Below are 21,826 nucleotides of genomic sequence, written 5' to 3'. Positions count from 1 at the left end.
GACATAAAAATACACAGTTGGTGTATGGAAAATAAGGATCTGTATTATACTCATGTTTTATCCTTTGTGTGAGGACATTTGGCAATAAAAACTCATTAAAATCATGATAACAAAAAAACATTCAAAAGATATCTTAATTTCAAATAACATTGTAGGGTAAGTACAATTCACTGCACCACATTTCCCATTATGTCAAATAATTTTATTAGCTTTGGTTTCTTGTGGGTTTTTTGTGTTTGTTTTGTGTTTCTTTGCTTTCTTTCTCATTTTGCAATATCCTGTATCACTTCAAATGTCCGTCACATTCAGTTCAGGGTGGAGCAGTTATATGCTACTTTAATCATATCATTTTACTATTCAAAGTGAAAAAGCCATATTTATTACATTCTAAAGGGTCAATCCTATTAGGTGCGAAGGGTGCGATGTGCCATTGCAACAGCGTTTAAATGCCGGCAACGGCACCGCATCTCGCACCCTTCGCTACCCGACCTGAGCCTGGATTTGCATAATTTTGCTCAGAGTCCTATGGGGCTGCGAGCAATATCAGACGAATCCAGGCTGCCGTAAAGTGCGGCCATTGCCGCAATGACTCACACTGGCGAGATCATCGCGGTTAATAGGATTGACCCCTAAGTGTATATATCCAGCATAGTGACCTGGGGTAGATTTAGTAACGCTTCTAAAACAGACAAGTGGAGGTATTGCCAATAGCAACCAATCAGATTCTGTCTGTAATTTTCTAGCATGCAATAGAGAAATGATAGCTAATATCTGATTGATTGCTATGGGTAATACATTTTCATATATAGAAGCTTTAGTAAATATACCCCCTGGTCATTTTTAAAATATTTTTTTTAAATTAATTTATTTTCAGCAAATTATAACGTTTTTTATTCTTAAACTGCTAAATAATTTCAACCTTGTATAACTAAAATAAACACACAGTTTTAAGGTGTACTTGACTTAAATAATGTATCCCCAATTTTAAAGTGGCCAAGGATGAAACAACATAAAGATAGCCAATGAGATAAGAATGCTCACAGCAGCACAGTCTATTTCAGGAGATAGATGGCTGATCTTGTAAAAGGAAGTGATGACTCTGATTCTGAGTCTCTGCTGACGTTAGACACAGTAGAGTGAATTTTTTCCTCAGCATATGCCTATGTTTCGCACTGCGCATGCGTCCAGATAGCGTGCACAAAGTCCAAGTTGCGATTAAGGCACATGGGAGATGCACGGTCTCAGATATGAGTTAAATTGTAGTGGGTGTTCCTGGGCAGTGATAAGGAGGTGGTTTAGTGCATGCATGGCACGTCATGGGAGTGTCACTGCCATATCGGTGGTTGCATATGAAGAAGCTGACATAGGAGGCCATACTCGGATGGATAAACTGCATCTGCCATAGGGCAGGTGCAAGTTTGATGGTACAACCGATGGTGGCATCTAAAGAGTCACCAATCAGTATTTCATCTTCTACGGATGCGGACCGTAGCCATCTCAGTCCTTACACATTTGGATGCATAGATTTATAGCGACAATTGCAAATCACAGATGGGTGACCTCCAAAAGGCGCAGACACAGGCATGGCTGAGTCTGACTCTGCTCCGATGTGTCCTTTCATATGATTAAGTAAATAAAGACAGGGCTTCAGGTAGTATTTGCAATGTCAGGAGGTGGGGAAAGCAATAGAAGAAGGAAGAAGTCACAGACTTTTGTAGGAAACAACAGTTTTACTGTTTTTTCAGAGGGGGGGGGGCAGACTTCAAACCATTAGTTAACTGTAATTAAAACCACATTAGAACTGGGGTAAAAGCACACATTTGAAAAGTGCCACTTTAATGAAACATTACAAGGCACTAGATTTAACAATGTACCCTTTGCAAAATAACCGGAAAGAAGGCTAAGAACCTGCCATAAAAAAGAGGCAGTTGCGAGAGGCAAAATAGATCGACCACACGCGGTTGAGCTATCATGGGTCTCGATAGTTACATAAATAAAATCCTCGTCCCCCTCAGTAATGACTCATGCTATTTACAATACTTTATTTGTAAAATAATTGTGTCCCCTTTCTTTTCTATTATAAAGTCATGAATAATTGTGCCCACATTTGTTTTGCAGTGCAGAATAATAATAATCTTTTTTTACTCAATATAAACAAAAACAAATCATAGTGTTCCCTAGAGCTCAGATGCAAAACAAATAGATGGGTAGCCAATCAGGAGTAGTTTATCATCTGTCAGAACAGGTGTGGGGGTCCAAATATTTGTTCAGGCATCCCCCTAGAGCAGTAGCTGAAATTGTGGGTGGTGGGCCCAGGTGCAAAAATTTGCTTTGGGCCCACCTCCTCCGCCCTACTCCAAGTTCAAAGTGCAGTGGGTGACAGAGAGCGGTAGAGGGTGACAGGGAGAGGCAAGAGGTAGACAAAGAGAGGCAAGAAGGTGAAAGGGAGAAGCAGTGGGTGACAGGGAGAGATAACAGGCAGTGGGTGACAGGGAGAGGAAAGAGGCAGTGGGTGACAGTAAGAGGGTGATAGGGAGAGGTGACAGGCTGTGGGTGACAGGGAGAAGCAGAGGGTGACAGGGAGAGATAAAAGGCAGTGGGTGACAGGGAGAGGGAAGAGGCAGTGGGTGACAGGGAGAGGGTGATAGGGAGAGGTGATAGGCCATGGGTTACAGGGAGAAGTAGTGGGTGACAGGGAGAGGTGACAGGCAGTGGGTGACAGGGAGAGGGAAGAGGCAGTGGGTGACAGGGAGAGGGTGATAGGGAGAGGTGACAGGCTGTGGGTGACAGGGAGAAGCAGAGAGTGACAGGGAGAGATAAAAGGCAGTGGGTGACAGGGAGAGGGAAGAGGCAGTGGGTGACAGGGAGAGGGTGATAGGGAGAGGTGACAGGCCGTGGGTGACAATGAGAGGTGACAGGCAGTGGGTGATAGGGAGAGAGAAAAGACAATGGGTGACAGGGGAGAGGGTGAGAGGTGACATGGAGAAGCAGTGGGTGACAGAGAGGGGGAGAGGGTGACAGGGATAGTTGACAGGCAATAGGTGAAAGGGAGAGGGGATAGGCAGTGAGTGACAGGGAGAAAGTGATAGGTAGAGGTGACAGGCAGTGTGGGCCACTATATTGCGGCAGGCCCCGATGCAGTGCACCGGCTGCACCACTGGTAATTCTGCCCCTGCCCTAGAGGTACTTTCTTCATTCTAAGTGTCATGGCCCATTGCTGGAGGAGACAGAGGTTTTTTCTTTTCTTTAGTAATAATGTTTTCCACTAATACCCCTTTTCCACCAAAATTTTAGGTCTGACCCAGAGTTTTAGCAGGGTTCCTATCCGGATCAGACCCGGAATTTAGCCGGCGCTGACTCGGATTATTCCCGAGTCGGCGCCACTCACACCACAGTCGGGTCTGCATAGACAGGGCTTTTCCAGCGTGAAAGTGGATGCTTGATGTCATCTCCAAGTGCCACTGAAGCTGGACCAATCGGCCGGCTTGCGGAGCACTGCAGGTCATCAAGATCCGGAGTGCGCCGTACACACAGCAGGGTTTCACGGGTTACTCCTGTGTTAAACCCTGCTATTTACCTCGGTTGGATTGCCGGGTCACAGGAGCTGCCCGGGTTAAACCTGCAATAACCCGGGTTTTAGCTCCGATGTAAAAGGGGTATTATCTGCATGTGGTTTGGGCTTTTTGAAACAGCTGCAAATCATTAGAATCTTGAATGGTCAGACTCCAAAGCACTGTCTACTGGCTAGTCATTTGGAGAGGAAAATCTTCAGCAATTTGTGGCAGTTTCAAAACTGCCCAACAAAATATGCAGTAAATTTTCCCTGAGACTTAAAAACTATGAGCTACTGTCATACTGATGCAGGAAGATTGTAGTTTCAAACATACCTTTTTTCATTTCTTATTGCAACCTGTATTTTTATTGTATACATGTGTGTGCATGACAGGAGTGATTAGAAATATATTCACTTTGATTTCGTAGCTGGGCCCCAGGTATTTTCAGATTCCAGGGATGAATTGGCCTAATGATTTCAGATGTCTTGCCCACTGACAATGCTTTAGTATATTTAGTTTAATAGTGGCACTAATTAAATTGCTTATAACAACAGCAGGGAAGATGACTCAGAAACAGCTTCGATTTTTTTTCTTCCTTTATCATTGTATCTGCATTTCATTAATCTATGTATTCAGCAGTAGCTGTTATGATTCCTACAAAACAACAATAAAGAAAATTGCATTTAATAAAAAAATATGCAAACAAAATCACAATGTGATATGAGACAAAAATAATTCCTCTAAAATAACTAAATAAAAATATATTAGAGTAAGCGGTGATAGCATACTGGATGACACAACCTGTTAGGGGTAACATGGCAATCAATAAGAAATGTGAGCGGACATGCTAGGAACAGTAGTCCTCCAGACAGTAATTTAAACCAGGATATAATGCACTTTGGCAAAGGTACATGTGGTGATAAATATTTAACGCAGTTGTTGATGATGGTGGTGTTTAGTCCTCATGTGGTACAACTTAACCAGTTCTGAGATTTGTTAAATCAGGTAGAATTACAAGTAGCATATGACACAGAGATATCACAGGTGCAACAGCGTTATGCAGATTATATAAGCAATGGCAGTCTGGAGCTTGGGTTGTTGCTGGTCTGATTGCTGTAAATACATCGGTGTATTGTAGCACTGGTGTAGTGTACATTCTAGCACTTTTCACCTGTCACAACATGTGCAGTTCCTCTGTCTGTCTGGGGTGTCAATCTCTGCTCTGGTGTTTCTAGCACACTCTGGTCTGTATCTCAGAAGTTTGTTGCATCAGCTGAGTGTGTTAGAAGCACCAGTGTAGAGAGCGACACACCAGGCAGGAACTACACGGGTTGTGACAAATACAGGGTGCTAGAATGAAGACTACTGGTGCCCTATACACTAGCAGTGATGATACATTGTATTTGCTGTTTGGTATTGTGGCTCTGTATAGCTCTGTATGCTGTAAGTATCGTAGGTCTGACTGTCCCTATGGAACGCCAGGGAGTAAAGACAAGTGGAGAACACTGCACATGCACAGTAACGTATGTCAGAGGTTGGGCCTGTATAACTGATTTTGACAGGTCTTAGTGACTGCTAAGTCATCCTACCTTGTCAGGGTAGTGGGAGGAGGTAGTGCAGGAGCGCATTCCTTCCAACAAAATAAACCTGCCCATTCTAATTAACATTTTTTTGTGTAGAAAACTCATCGGAACACACTGATTCTTTCAGAAAAAGTACTGTACTTACTATCCTGTTGTTTTGAGGGTGAAAACTCAAGTCACTGGTGACATGCTGGATGCACAGTGGTTTAAAAACCTTTAACCTGATGATTTTACCATACATTGTGTAACAGTTCAGTTACATTCAGCTTCAGCCTGGTCCTGTAGGGAGGGGCGTGGAAAAATGGGCTTGTGCACCTAGAGATGTCATGTCCAAAGCCAAGTAGAACTGGGACCCTCCTGAAACCATTGGCCGATGAGTACCAGAGAAATTTTGAAAACAGGTAAAATGCTTAATAAATAATATTTTTCTATTTGTGACCCATTATTACACCTCAAATAATACATAAATAATATCACCACCATATAAAATATATATATATATATGTATATAATACATGTATATGATGCTCACTACCCATAGAGATGAAAGTAATAACCTGAAACTTTAAGGCAATGATGAGATTCTGCCCAATGTTTTAAAGTGGCAGTCATTTAAAAGACAAAAGCTGGTTGGTTTTGTCTTTTAAATGATTGCCCATTTAAAACATTGGGACGACTCTCCAGGAAACCACCGATGTCTACGTTTTGCAGGATATTTACCCTGTAGTCGTCTTCTGTTCTTGATCCAATATAATTCATATGGATAAAAAATTAAGCCAAATTTTTATAGATGACACAAACTACTTTCAAAGTGAAATGTATTAATATCTGATAATCCCATTACGTAGTTGGGATGCCAAAAAAAATCGATTTCTTATATCTTTTCCTGGAGCCTACCATCCAGAGGTACCAGGAGGGACCCACTTTAACTTAGTATTAGTCAAAATATCTCCCCAAACAGAGAGGTAGAGCTACTGTACTTTAAATATTTATTTAAAAATTTTAATTAGTGAGAGTCAAGATACAGTAGTTCTAACAGTATGAGGTTTGAGTTGTCTTTACTCTACCAGGATGTAGTTAGGAAGTTGATGGTCTAAATGCTGACTGCCGGCTTCCTGACTGTCAAATCCCGACAACCCAATGCCTGTCATTAGACCTACGCCGGGAGCCTGACGCCCAGCATACCGAATGAAGGTAAGCCTGGTGCCGGGTGCGGACAGCCTTGGGGAGGAGGGTTAGGTGTCAGTCCCGAGGGGACTTAGGGTAAGGCACGCCCCGGGAGGATTAGGTTTAGGATAGGGGAGGGAAGGGGTTAGGGTTAGGCACCTCCCAGGAGTCTTAGGTTTAGGCTGCGGGAATGGGGGGGTTAGGGTTAGGCACTTATATAGGTTTAGGGTTAGGCACCCCTAAGGGAGAAAAAGACAAAAAATGGTAGAAACTCGTGACCAAAGACTGCAGCTGTGTCCTATCTCGGGTTACACACAAACAACTGAATATACAACCTTTACGCAACAGGAAATAGTGTTAATAGTGCAGGCTTTCTGTACAGATATGCAAGGCAGTCCCCTTTATCTCAGTATTAATTCACTTCCAGATATAAGGTTTTCTTCCTTTCCACATATACTGGATGGAACTCACCATGGGAACTTAACTGGCATTCACTAAGCAGTTTCTTTCATACTTCCTTGCTCTTCAAAGTACATCCTACTTCTAGGAATCACTGGACAAACACTCACCATTTATCCCCCTTGGGTCATGCACATCAAGGTTTCTTTAAAAAAACACTTTTCATGGAGATTGATAAACAATAAGAAGGTTCTTCTTAAAAAAAATTTTTATTCCCACAGGAACCATAAAAAGCAGACAACAATAGATAATAAAAAAAGGAAAAAATGAAAACATAAAAACAAAAAGCAGTGTGAAACTAACAGGTGGCAATGGAAGGTCTGTAATTCAGTTCATATATATCTCCATATACCCTAAAAAGTATTGGGGATATATCTCAAACCAAGAGTAGTCTGTTGGAGAAAACCATATGAAGGTCATCCAAAAAAACAACATTATGTCACCTGTGTTTCAATCCCTGCTTAAAGCTCCACAATCAACGAGTTTCGGACATTTGGTCGTTCCACAGGATGTGGAGCAAAAGATCTGAGATGGGCTTTATATACCCCTCCTTAATGGACTGCAATAACAACATCGTTATCCAATAATCACATCTACATTTTAGAAAAACCTCATTATAGACATTTGCATTACCATCTGTTGTTTCTTACAATATATCCCAAAACACTGAATGCATAGTAAATGGATAATAAATACTCCATTCCACAATGGTTACATAAAAATTGTAAAAAACATAAATCAGACACAATAATTGGTGATACCCAAAATGAGGGGGAATAGTCCATCCCTCTACTCCAGTTAATAGGTGAAACACAGTCCTCATGTTCACCATATATTCTGGATTGCCCAGTGGAAACCCACATCTTACATTAGTTATTAATAACCCCGGAATTGTACAAGAATTTTATACTGGAGGGTATTGAATTGGTGCTCAAGGACAACTTTTTTTGGTTTATGGATTCATTCTATTTGCAAACGATGGGTACCGCGATGGGCACTGGACTGGCACCGAGCTATGCAGGTCTTTTCATGGCCCTCTGGGAGCATAAATTTGTATGGAGTGGCCATGGGTTCGGTGTCAGTCTAGTCCTGGATGTGCTACATTGATGATGTCTGTTTTGTTTGGCAGGGAAGTAGGGAGTCATTGGAACAATTTTGTGTTTACCTTAATGACAATATGTACAATATTAAATTGAGCTTTTGCATAAGTGAGACAAAGGTCAACTTTCTGGATCTCACTGTATACGTGGATGAGGGATTACTTAAGACCAAAAGTTATAGGAAACCTACTGACTGCAATTCATTTATTAATTTTACTAGTAATCACCACGTTAATTGACTTAGAAGTATTCCTTATAGCCAATTTCAGCGCATTAACCGTAATTGTACCGATAGAAGAATATTTGAATTGCAAGCATCCGATTTAGGTGAGCAATTCATACAGATGGGATATGGCGAGGAATTGGTGAAAAGAGCTATTACACGAGCCCAAGATCTCGATAGAGATCAGATTCTTAATAATGTCAGCAGTACAGGAAAGCAGAAGGATATGGGAATACCCTTCATTTCAAAATATCATAGTCAACATAGACAGGTAGAAACCATTATCTCAAAACATTGGGATATTTTGTTAAGGGACCCGATTGTAAAGGGACATATTAAGGAACATCCATTGCTTATCTATCGTAAAGCCAATAACATCCATAATGCGATTGTGAAAAGTGTAACATCTAAACCAAAAGCAATAGTGACAAATAAATCAAAAGGTTTTTTTCAATGTGTCATGTGCAGACTATGTAAAAGCAAGGAGTCTCATATTAAGGAATATAAATCCACCCAGACCAACCAAAAATATAAGATCAATGACTTCATAACTTGTCACAGTAAATTTTGTGTGTATTTGCTGGAATGTGTTTGTGGTTCACAATATGTTGGTAGGACAACCCGTATGTTAAAAGTAAGACTAGCAGAACATGCTAGAAATATAAAAAAAGGGCTCGTCACACACAGCGTGTCACTACATTTCCAACAAAGTCACCAATGTGATATCACACAATTATCAGCATTTTGTGGGATTAAAGCGATCCAAGCTAATTGGAGAATAGATAATAGGGAAGAATGCCTTGCACAGGCAGAAATGAAACAAATTTATTTACTTAGGACATTGACCACTAGAGGCCTTAACATAGAATTCGAAACTAAGTGGTTCTTATGAAAAGATATATGTGTTAGTTTTGTGCATGAGTATTCTAATCATGTTATCATTTTATCTCTTTTATGCATGTTGGAGTGAAATCATCTTTAATAGCATGATTATGGATTATGTATGGATTATAGGAGACCCACTGCTATGATGATTAAAGATAGTAAGGATAAGCTGCTATATGGCACCATTCCACATCTTTTTTGATGCCTATCTACTGAGGTTTCAATAGAGGACATGGTCCATAAATATGGAAGAAGGACGGAACTTATAAGTCAAGATTGTGGGGATAGATTTTCGTAGAACTCACTTCCGGTGATGCGGCACAACTGCCGGATGCAGCACATGATACACATCAAGTTCCGGTCATGCGGATGATCACTTCCGGTTTTGCCGCTTGTACATCGGGAGTGATGGAGGAAGTTGCTAGACATTTAGCTTCCTGGTACGGGTGTCTGGCTCTTTGAGAAACAGTTCCGGGGTTATTAATAATTAATGTAAGATGTGGGTTGGAAAACTACCTAATAAGGATTTCTGCCGGGCAATCCAGAATATATGGTGAACATGAGGACTGTGTTTCACCTATTAACTGGAGTAGAGGGATGGACTATTCCCCCTCATTTTGGGTATCACCAATTATTGTGTCTGATTTATGTTTTTTACGATTTTTATGTAACCATTGTGGAATGGAGTATTTATTATCCATTTACTATGCATTCAGTGTTTTGGGATATATTGTAAGAAACAACAGATGGTAATGCAAATGTCTATAATGAGGTTTTTTAAAATGTAGATGTGATTATTGGATAACGATGTTGTTATTGTCGTCCATTAGGGAGGGGTATATAAAGCCCTTCTCATATCTTTTGCTCCACATCCTGTGGAAGGACCAAGTGTCCGAAATGCATTGATTGTGGAGCTTTAAGCAGGGATTGAAACACAGGTGACATAATGTTGTTTTTTTGGATGACCTTCATATGGTTTTCTCCAACGGACTACTCTTGGTTGGAATTATATCCCCAATATTTTTTAGGGTATATGGAGATATATATATGAACTGAATTACAGACCTTCCATTGCCACCTGTGAGTTCCACACTGCTTTTTGTTTTTATGTTTTCATTTTATCATTTTTTTATTATCTATTGTTGTCTGCTTTTTATGGTTCCTGTGGGAATAAAAAAAAAACTTTTTTAAGAAGAACCTTCTTATTGTTTATCAATCTCCATGAAAAGTGTTTTTTTTTTAAAGAAACCTTGATGTGCATGACCCAAGGGGGATAAATGGTGAGTGTTTGTCCAGTGATCCCTAGAAGTAGAATGTACTTTAAAGAGCAAGGAAGTATGACAGAAACTGCTTAGTGAATGCCAGTTAAGTTCCCATGGTGAGTTCCATCCAGTATATGTGGAAAGGAAGAAAACCTTATATCTGGAAGTGAATTCATACTGAGATAAAGGGGACTGCCTTGCATATCTGTACAGAAAGACTGCGCTATTGACACTATCTCCTGTTGTGTAAAGGTTGTATACCCCTAAGGGAGGGTTTGGGGGGAAAATAGGGTTAGTTATACTTACCTTATTAGCGATCAGGATCTTCACCCCTGCCATGCGGCCGGCGGTAATACATACTACACCCACTCTACCAACCACCTATTTTTCAGATGTGATTTCTGTCATTTTTTTAACTGGCTTTTTGTCAAAACACACATTTAGTGCTTTAGTAAATGTGCATTAAGATTTACCCCTAGATCTATAAATAAATAAATCATAATCCAAACCTAGGAGCTTATTTAGCAAGCTTTTCATCTCCTTTAATACTGCAGAAACAACAGTTTATGCATGATCTATGTTTTGTTTCTATTGATGGTACAATTAGAATTATGTTCTGAAGATAGTTTACAGCGGTGGACATACAAAGGTATGTGGACCAGAGCAACTTGATGACCTGCTCAGCACACATCAAGGTTCACAACCCTATTTGTGGTAGTTGGGCCATCATATTATGCAAATGTGTGACTTCTTTTGTGGGAATTTTGAAGCTTTTATTTTCCCATTTGGGCTATGACCGACAAGATATTCAGTTTTGTATGATATTTAATAGAGTTGGGAGCAAGAGTTCTGGGAAGTATTCATTTAAATACATTTTGTTTGAAATATATGTATGTGCCTTTTTTCTATTTAAGTATTTTTATTACTCTTTTAAATTTAATACATAGTGATTATAGGGACACCCATCTATTTTTCTTCACTTCAGGAACCCACTTTTGTTAATTACCCAGAACCACAAGGAAATCAGCAAGGGTCTCCATACTCTTCATGTTGGGGAAGGTAGCCTGGAAGATAGGGCATACTGCTTTTTGTAGCCCCCACCACTGTGATTGTCTCACAATTGTAGTGAAAATCATTCTTATTATTTTGCATAGTGCACCTGTGTGGGAACTGTTAAATCTCAGTAAAATTTTTTATATACTCCGCCCAACTCCTCACACTTTCTTTGCACACATGTGCTCATCTGCATATTTGCCTATCTTGCACTACAAATCTATGAGCTCCAGAGGAAAGCTATGGCATTGTCCAAAGTTTGATTTGTGCTGCTGAGCTGTAATATTGCAGTTTATACATGACCTCCATTTAGTCTCCATTTATTCTAGATGGGTGGATGGAGCAAAGTGCAAGCATATCCTGGCAGAAGCATGATATCCAGATTTAGGATATTTAATACTATTATTATTCTAATTAAGTAAGGAATACTTTATAATTAACCAAGTGGTGCAACAATATTTGCTTGACAACTATACAGTATTGTCATTTGTGAAAAATGTTATGAAAAGAAGCCAGTAGGCTTCTATTGTCAATGCTATCTATTGATGGTGTTAGCTATCAGTCACAAGCTCTGGAAAATTATGCTTTCCAGAGCATGATGCATGTGGCAACATCTTAGATCCATATAAAACTATGGATACTGCTGTACTGCAGGTTGGCAGCAGATATCCCTGATGCTGCGGAACTATTTGATGTATATGGGGATTCACATGAGATGCAGTAATCCTCTCAAAATAGAAATTTCTGAGGTTTTACCACATTTTTCATTTGGATACATCCAAACCTTAAAGTGGTGGCACTCTGAAACGTTGGTGATTACCCTATGATGTGAAATATTATGTTTGAAATTTTGCAAAGACCAGTAGTGCCACATGTTTATTCCACTGTTACATCAACTATAGAGGAAAGTACCCGGGCACATCATAATTAATGTGGAGACTGAGTACTGCTCCAACTGATTTATACATATATATATATATATATATATATATATTAATATATAGAATACTGTCGAACCGGCACTCCAATCCACGTATAATGCTGCCTGTGTGCCTTTGCTCAGAATAGTATACACTTGGATGTGTTCTCCCTCCAGGGATGAAGAGCACTGCACGGCACTACAGGTCCTTAGAAATAATATTTATTAACACAACGTTTCGGGGTCCGTAACCCCGTCCTCAGGTGAATATATACAAATGGTTTGAATGAATATACAAAAGGTTTGTATATTCACCTGAGGACGGGGTTACGGACCCCGAAACGTTGTGTTAATAAATATTATTTCTAAAGACCTGTAGTGCCGTGCAGTGCTCTTCATCCCTGGAGGGAGAACACATCCAAGTGTATATTAATATATATATATATATATATATATATATATATATATACACTGTATATATAAATCCAGATCGTACCGGCACTCAGTCTCCACAGTAAATGTAATGTGCCCGGGTGCCCTCCTCTATAGTTGCTGTAACCAGGGTTGTCTTCACAGCAGTGTGGGCCCTGGGCAAAGCAATACACTGGGGCCCCTACCCATCCATTCACGGGAGAAAAATGTAAATGTTCAATAAAATTAAACCCTTCTGCATGCCCATCAGAGCTCCCACACATGCAGAGAGACTCTGTCTGAAGCCGGAAGATTAAGTGAAACTGGGACTGAGGTGAGTACTCCCCACCAGGGGTGGGGGGGATGGGGTGGGGGAGGTTAGATCAGAATACAGTGCACCGCCAACTGGCTTATAAAAATAGCACAAATGTACCAACTGGCCAGGCTGCAGGGGGGGCGGGTTGGTGAGTCCCTACAAGCTTCAGGCCCTCTGGCAACTGCCCAACAAGCCCAATGGAAGAGATGGCCCTGGCTGTAACAGTGAAAAAACATCAGGTGGCACTACAGGTCTTTGCAAAATTTCAGATATATAAATATATCAACGTTGTGTAAATTCAGTAGCAGCAAATTATACATTACCATTTCTAAATACAGGATATAATTTTACTTTAAATAACAAGTCCATGGCTTTTCTATAAATAATTAGATTGTTATATGTCAACAACAGTTAGAGAACTATTTAAGACATGGTAAAATAAGAATGGCTAAATTCTTTTTTCAATATTAGATTTTTATTGGTTTCATCACAGAATATACATAACAAAACATACAATAAAATAAAGTAAACAATAAAATAATATAAACAACAGAAAAGGGAAAGGGAAAAACTTTGAATTGCGTTATTAATTCTGGATCATGTTTCAAATATTGTACTGCAACCCAGCTCATTTAGGCTATTTAAATTTTACTCCCTACTTTGCGTCCTTTATTTCTACATCTAGTGTCACTACTTTGTTTCACAAGTAATGGTTTTCATTATATACAAGATATTGCTCTATACAGATTTTAATTGTTGTTTATCTCTATTGATCTGTATGTTACCATGGACAGACTCTACTTCCTTGTAATTTTATTGCTTTTTCATTGTACTGACAATTTTAGTGTACTGTTTTTGTGTCTTGATCCTTCAATAAACACTTATATATATATATATATATATATATATATATCATTGTATTTTAGCTTTTAGAATACTCAAATTAAAAGTGTGCTTGCTCAGGCATTTCTCAGCTCCTGAGAGCAATTAATGTAAGCTGAAATGTGAAACATCATCTATTATTAAAAAAATGAATATGTAATGTTGACCTTCTAAAAGAACAATCCATTTTCTACACGTACTGTACCTGAATAAGCTTAGAGGAAGCAAATTCTAAAGAATGAGTGATTGCAATTAACTCTGGCAGTTGGCAGCTTAATTTACAGTGTTGCAGCTGTGTTCAAGGAATACAATAACAAGACAGAAACAAAGTTTTAGCTTTATAAGGAACTGAAACTAATAAAATTGGGTTTATAACTGTATGAGAAACAGAAGCAACAAGAGACAGCAGTTATTATTGATTTAAAATACCTTAAATCTGGCATTTTTCTCTAAAATCAAAGTATTTTCTCTGAAGGAGAAACATCTCGTTAGATCAGCAAATCATCAACATTATGGTTGTAAAGTACATTGTGTCAGTGTTATGACATAGGTCTGCCCTTATCAAGAGATAATTAGTTTAACAAAATGCCAGCAGATTGTAAAGCCATATATTTGGAATGGTCTATCAAATAAATATTGTTCACCAATTATCCTAAACAAAGTTTACAGAGTTTTAAAAAGTTTTTTAAAAAGAATTGATGATAAACAGCAGTCTATTTTCTAAGTTTGTAAAATAAATACATGTACTCTGAATATGATATTTAACAAAATTCTTATGAAAATATTAATTTTGTGGATATTTGTCTTGCCAGTTCAGATATATTTAAATAAGAAATGGACTGGAAAGAATGGTGAACGTTGCTGAGAATGAAAGAGAGCCTGGGGAATGGCAGATAATATTATTATTATTATTATTATTATTATTATTATTATTAGACCAGCATGGGGGCAGATAACAATCTATGTCCAGAGTCACAAAGATTTGTGATACTGTATGTTGATACAACTGCATCCTATCTCGTGGGTAGACAGCTATAGGAAACTTCATATAGCTCTGTAACAATGTAAAAACTGACCTGTGCCATTCTGACCAAAGAAGGTGTGTGTCACAGCATTCAATAAACATTTGGCACTGAAAGAGTTAACCAGAAGGTTGGGGCTATGAAAATCCCTCCATAGCATAAAGAGGGATCTCAGCCAGCAATGATTGTTTAATCATTTGGAGAAGTCTGGTCACATCCACACAGCCTTTCATATTTATTATCAGTGAGTGATTTAATTTCTTGAAATTATTTTTCACTCTATTTGTTTTTCTTATATTTTTTACTTCATTTTCAAAAACATTTACAATACATCACTTAAATACAATACTTTTCCATATAATTTAAAATATAAAAAAAATATAGACTTCTAGAGTACAAATGTAAAAAAGGAAGAGAGAGAAAAGGAAAATAAAAAAAATTACATTCCAAAATCCTGGGTAACGTGTAATCATGAGCTGCAGTATCTCTTTTCCAATTTAAGAGTAAATTAAGAGTTGGGTTAAACCTTATTTCTATATCCTACAGCATTCTTTCTTGTGCCCATTCTCTCCCCTCCCATTTTTAACTCCTCAACTAAGATTTGTTAGTTGGTCCACATATATTCTCCATTTATACCACTTCTTAAAATACTAGAGTTCTCATTTATATTTATTGTTTACATCTTATAGTCATACTTTATCTTATTTATTTTTACTATTAATCTGTGCATCCTTTATGTAATTTTTTTTGTATTTGATGCATTGGAGTAATTTGTACTCAGATTATTAATCATAAACTGCTTTCTGAAGTTCATTTCAGGTATATAAATGCCTGTCGGATTGCTAAAGTATATGCCACATTGACGTGTGACATTATTGTTTAAAAATGAATCATTGTGCGGTAGTAGAATCAAAGGGCTACTCCCAATTAACCCTTAAAGGTGGCAGTTGAAATGAGTTAATTACCGTGAGTGCTGATGTAACATTACTTACGGACAGATTGAGGCATCTGGGGACCAGCTGATAGTGAATCTCACCATGCAAAACTATTTTTTAAATTTGTCATATTTATGAACATCTTAGCTGTATCTCTATTACAAAATGTTGAAAGCTATATTAACCCCCACACATCTTTACCAAATTTATATAAGAATTTTAATGCCTACTGGGTAATCTCTGGGTATAAAAGCAAATAGACCCCTCCCAACCTCCCTCACTGCATTGACTTTGCCTCCTTCTTCTCTTCCAAAATTGAGGCAATTCATTTCAGTATATCCTCCAATCTCCCTGCTGCAACCCCACCTCCCCCACCATCCACACCTTTCAGCCACACCACCTTGTGCTCCTTCAGCCCCACCATGGGTGATGAGGTCCACTCTCTCATCTTGTCCTCTCCTCCCTCCACCTGCCCCCTTGATCCCCTCCCATCTCACCTTCTACACTCCCTACCTCTACAGTCTGCTCCCTCCTTGCTCACCTTTTCAACTTATCTCTCTCCACCGGTATCTTTCCCTCATCATTCAGACATGCTTTTGTCACACCTATTCTTAAAAAACCCAACCTTGACCTGTCCTCACTTGAAAATTACCATCCCAGTTCTCTTCTCCCTTTTGCCTCCAAACTACTTGAGCAGCTTGTCTATAGCCACATCACCAGCTATCTCTCTGACAGGTCCATCATTGATCCTCTAGAATCTGGCATTCACCAACTTCATTCCACTGAAACTGCCCTGGCCAAAGTCACCAAGGACCTACTTGCAGCCAAATCCAGGGGTCACTTCTCTCTGCTCATCCTCCTGGACCTCTCTGCAGCCTTTGACACCATGGATCATACTTTCCTCCTCCACACACTTCAGACCTTTGGCATCTCTATCACTGTCCATGCCTAGTTCACCTCTTACCTCACCAATTGCTCCTTTTCTGTGTCTGCCTCTGGCCCCACCTCCCCCCCTTCCAACCTTCCCATTGGCATCCTGCAGGGTTCTGTCCTGGGCCCTCTGCTCTTCTCCCTGTACACTTCTAAACTAGGAGAACTCATCAATTCCTTCGGCCTCCAATAACACCTCTATGCCAATGACATGCAACTATTCCTCTCCTCTCCTGAACTCTCCCCTTATGTCCTCTCTCAGGTATCCAGCTGCCTTTCCACCATCTCTTCCTGGATGTCCGAGCACTCTCTGAAGCTCAACATGGACAAAACTGAACTCATCATCTTTCCCCCTAATAGAGTCTCCACTCCAACCAATCTTGCTATGAGAACACCATCATCACACTGTCCACCAACTTCACTGCTTGGGTGTCACCCCTGATGCCACCCTCTCCTTCACCCCCCACATTCAATCTCTGGCTCAATCCTAACAGTTCCAGCTATGCAACATTGCTCGCATTAGGCCTTCCCTCTCCCAGAATGCTACCAAACTGATTATTCACTCACTAATCGTTTCTTGGCTTGACTACTGCAATCTTCTCCTTACTGGCCTCCCACATTGCCCTCTTGCCCCCCTAAATTCTGTTCTCAATGCTGCAGCTAGACTTATCTTCCTCTCCCGCCATTCCACTTCTGCTACTTCCCACTGCCAAAACCTGTACTGGCTCCCATTCCCCTACAGAATCCTCTTCAAACTCCTCACCTTCACATACAAGGCCCTCTCTAACTCTACTGCTCCCTATATCTCCAATCTCATCTCCTTACATACTCCCTCCCACTCACTCCAGTCTGCCAATGACTATTACCTCTCCTCCACCCTGGTTAGTTCATCTCATGCTCATATTAAAGATTTTGCTCGTGCAGCCCCCTTCACTGGAATGAGCTCCGTCACTTGATCAGGCTCTCCCCAACCTTGCAGAGCTTCAAATGTGCACTCAAAACCCAACTGTTCATCAAAGCATACCCTTACACCACATAACCATGTTACCAGGTCTCTGTGCCTCCTGCCTCAGCCATCTCTACCTTGCCTACTTCCTGCACTTAGGTCTCCCTCTACACACTCATCCCTCATGTCATCTGTATGTCTCCCCTCTCCTCTAGATTGTAAGCTGCTAGGAGCAGGGTTCTCCTCCTCACTGTTTAACACCCTCTTCTCTAGCACTTCTAGGACTGCCTTCACTGTTTATAATTTGGTTACTGTATTGTAATTTAATGTTCTGTGTACTCTTTACTGTATGTATGGTGCTGTGGACCACTTGTGGTGCCCTATAAATAAAAAGTAATAATAATAATAATAATAATAATAATAATAATAATAATAATATGGAGGTTCAATTACAAATTGTGTATGAATACCAACTTCTCTTTTGAACCTACTGAAATCCTTTTATAATATCAGTTGGAAAACCAATACAGTAACAAAAAAGAAATTTTCACAAAATTATAATTTTAACTAGAAAGAAAATTACCCCTTCATTGTGGTAAGCAATAATGCAGACCTTTTGAAAAGGCAAATGAAAATGAAGAGCACAGATAGTGTAGGCACCAGGAGAGACAGGAGTGGCAGAAAAATAGTGAGATACATACATGAGGTCAGAAGCAGCCATCAATCAGAGAGGATAGGCAGATCAGGTGCAATCAAATAGTGTAGTCAGGTCCAAGCACATGGTCACTGTCGGTACTATCACATAAACACACGCAAATAATTAATCTGATCTGCAGTTGCTGTAGCAACTGAGCAGAATAGTGGGAATAGATTGCATTCTTGTGCCATTCCATACAATATCCATATTCACATATTAGTCTAGTGCCCTGGTTTGCATCTAGCCATCCTCTGTGGTGGTTACATCAGGAAATCTGAAAGAATGAGATCGAGATGGCCCCTCATCCCTTGTTTATGGGAATACTCCACAAACTTTGGTTCCTTGAACACACTGTCTTAAATTTATCTTCCCAAAAATAGGACTAATGTGGTTGCTACTTCAATCTTTCTATACACCTCCCACCTTTAACCCTATTTGGATCAATCTTAAATTCTCCAAATGGTAAATGTGTAGTACATTCTACCCCTTGAACCAATAAAGTTATTAGGTTCTATGTGGTACTTAGTAAAAATAGCTTGTGTGTATGGTTTTCAACATATGGAAAGCCAATTTTTGTTTGGATTTGCAGTTAAGATACTTTATTTCCTCCTTAATTAAACCTGCTATCACTAATAACCAGACTCTTGAAGTCACTATTTCATATAAACCCTTTAACAAAAGTATTTAACTCTGTGCTTACTATAATACTTTACAAGTCTCAAACCAACCCTGTTCTTTGAATTTCAGCATCAAGGAAAGTAGGATTTAAGCCTCCACCACCACCATTCCAAGGAAGACATGGGCTATGAATAAAGGAAGTGTCCCAAAGTCAACAATTTGAACTCATATGAGTATATTACAGATAGCTACTAGTACCTCATAGATTACACTAGATAATATTTGCAGCTCCACCTTCTATCAATGCTAGAGATGTTGTGGGAACATAGATACATTTCTCCGGAAATGGTGTTCATGCCCTACTATAACTGCCTATTGGGATAAAATTGTAGATTATCCTAAAAATGGTGACCAATTACTAAGTACTTGTGTTTCTTCATCTTTGATTTCCCAATATCCAGATTAGCCAAACACACTAAAAAAATGAGCCATCCAAATGAGCAATGCAGCCAGATGCTTAATTGTCTCACATTGGAAGTACCAATATGCTCTTTCATTATATTTGTTTGAAGATAAACTTTGGCACTTGGCTGCAATAGCAAAAATAACTGCTTACCTCAATAATAAATCACAGATATTTTACATAACAGACTGTCTCTAAAGAATAATAATAATAATAATAATAGTAATAATAATAATAAAAATATAATTCTTCCTAAAATAATGTTTGTTTCCTTGGACTATGTTACCTGATTTTTAAATGTTTTAATGATCATTATACAATTTTGTATTATTATTTTAATTTTCTCAAGAATATACTGTACTTTACATTTGAACAATCTCCTTTAAACTACACTTAATACTGTCAGTGGTCCCAGCTCCGGATTTCCTTTCTTTAAGTTTTAATTACCTCATACATTATCCTTTATATTATCCCCTTTTCCAACTCCATAAATTTCATTTACACTTGTATCATTCTACCAACATCAAATGACATTAATTTTGTCCTCTTATATGACTCTTAAAAGTTTATTATTTAAATTTACTTAAATATTTACAAAAGGAAATAATTTTAAAAAATCTAATATTAGTAAACATTGCAAGTAATTGTAATTAGCTACCTACTTTATTGTCTCTGTTATCTTATGTTTATTTAATACTTTTGTAAGCATTTTTAATATAAAAGCAAATTTATTATGATTCAATTAATCTTTGTATCTTGTTTAAAATGTATTTTCACCTCCATACTTATTGTGTCCACTAGACATAAATTATACCCTCTAATGCTTGCGTGATTGTGAATTAATTGTTTGGCTACTTCATGTACCTTTAAGGTGCTTGTTAAACCTCAATAACTGTGGTTTTAAAAATCAATTGATATTTATTTAACATTTAATATCTAGTTCAATAAATCTAATTATATAGCATTAAATAGCTGCCAGAGGATTTTGCCATGGGACCTGTAGGGTTGTACAGTGCTGATAATTTAATGCCATTAAAAGAGAACAGACATATAAAAGCTTATTTGGTCATAATCCAAAAGGTGAAGATTATTTATTATTTATTTATTAACAGTTTCTTATGTAGCACAGCAAATTCCATTGCGCTTTACAATTTGAATAAACATTAACATTTTACTGGGTTGTAAAAGACATACATACATACATACATACATAAGACATACATAAAGGTAAGAGGGTCCTGCTCGCAAGCTTACAATCTATAGGGAGAAATTTATTATTTAACTATTTATTTTAATTTTCCAAGTACATGGACTTTATTTGTTAAAACTCAAAATGTGGCCAAAGGAATTGCACCAATGTTAAGAAAATTGCATCAAACTTGCGCAATGTTTTACATATGATTTTTGTGTATATTATAAAACAGTATATGACCAACACTGCGGGTGACAAATTGCAGTGTATGATTTATTTGACCATCAATAAACTTATTTACTATTTATTTAGTTACTACTTTGCATGAACATTTGTTCCTTCAGCTAGAATTCTACCAAGCATAAATCATGTTCAAGGGTGTCTAGAAAAAGGTGATCATTGATTCTTAAAAGGAGCAATATACTTATGGACATTCAAGAATGTAGGTTGGTACATAGATATATTTTGAAGAATTTATTTCAGGCCAATATTTTTCATATTGTAATCTGCTGCCCATAAAATTCAAATGTATACATATTGTAACATGAGTGCTTCTTAAGTCTTCCTTTTTTCAGTTTTAAGCCCTATTTGTTCTGTTAATTGCTTGTTAAACAAAATAAAGATCAGAAGGATAGGGCAACATGGATTTATAACCCATGTAAATAAGAGCTACTGCACATGTATAATTGCCAACTATCCTGAAATATCCAGGAGAATCCTGGGAGACAGGCCATTGTAGTGCAGGGAGGGTCAATATCTTGATTAGAATAGTCTCTTTCAGTGGTTTTAAGTATGTCTAAATTTATTACACTTTGCAGATTTAATAACATTCTAAAAACATCATGGACTGAAAAAATGGTGTCCTCTTATTCAAACCTTTTTCAAATCTATTGCTATGTCACCACTCTATGAAAAACAACACGTGCTAATCATAGAACAGGGATATGTTTCAGGTTTCCAGAAGCCAAAAAAGTTAGATAAAAAAGAGTTTTAACAGTCTATCCAACTTTGCTGATAAAAAGAGACAGCCCAAGTAAAAGATTAAGTGACATGGGAAATGTAACTTGACACACTCTGGCTAACACTCAAGATTAATATTTTTGCAAGACCATTTTTTATGCAGTTAAATGTAATTTCAGTGGTAACCCTCATGTTACAAAAGCAGCAATATTTCTGAATCTAAGATTCCTGGATTGTTTTATTAAACTC

This window comes from Taudactylus pleione, unplaced genomic scaffold (genome assembly GCF_031769625.1).
Source record: "Taudactylus pleione unplaced genomic scaffold, aTauple2 ptg000162l, whole genome shotgun sequence".
Classification (NCBI taxonomy): Eukaryota; Metazoa; Chordata; class Amphibia; order Anura; family Myobatrachidae; genus Taudactylus; species Taudactylus pleione.
Note: the sequence above shows the minus strand (reverse complement) of the source record.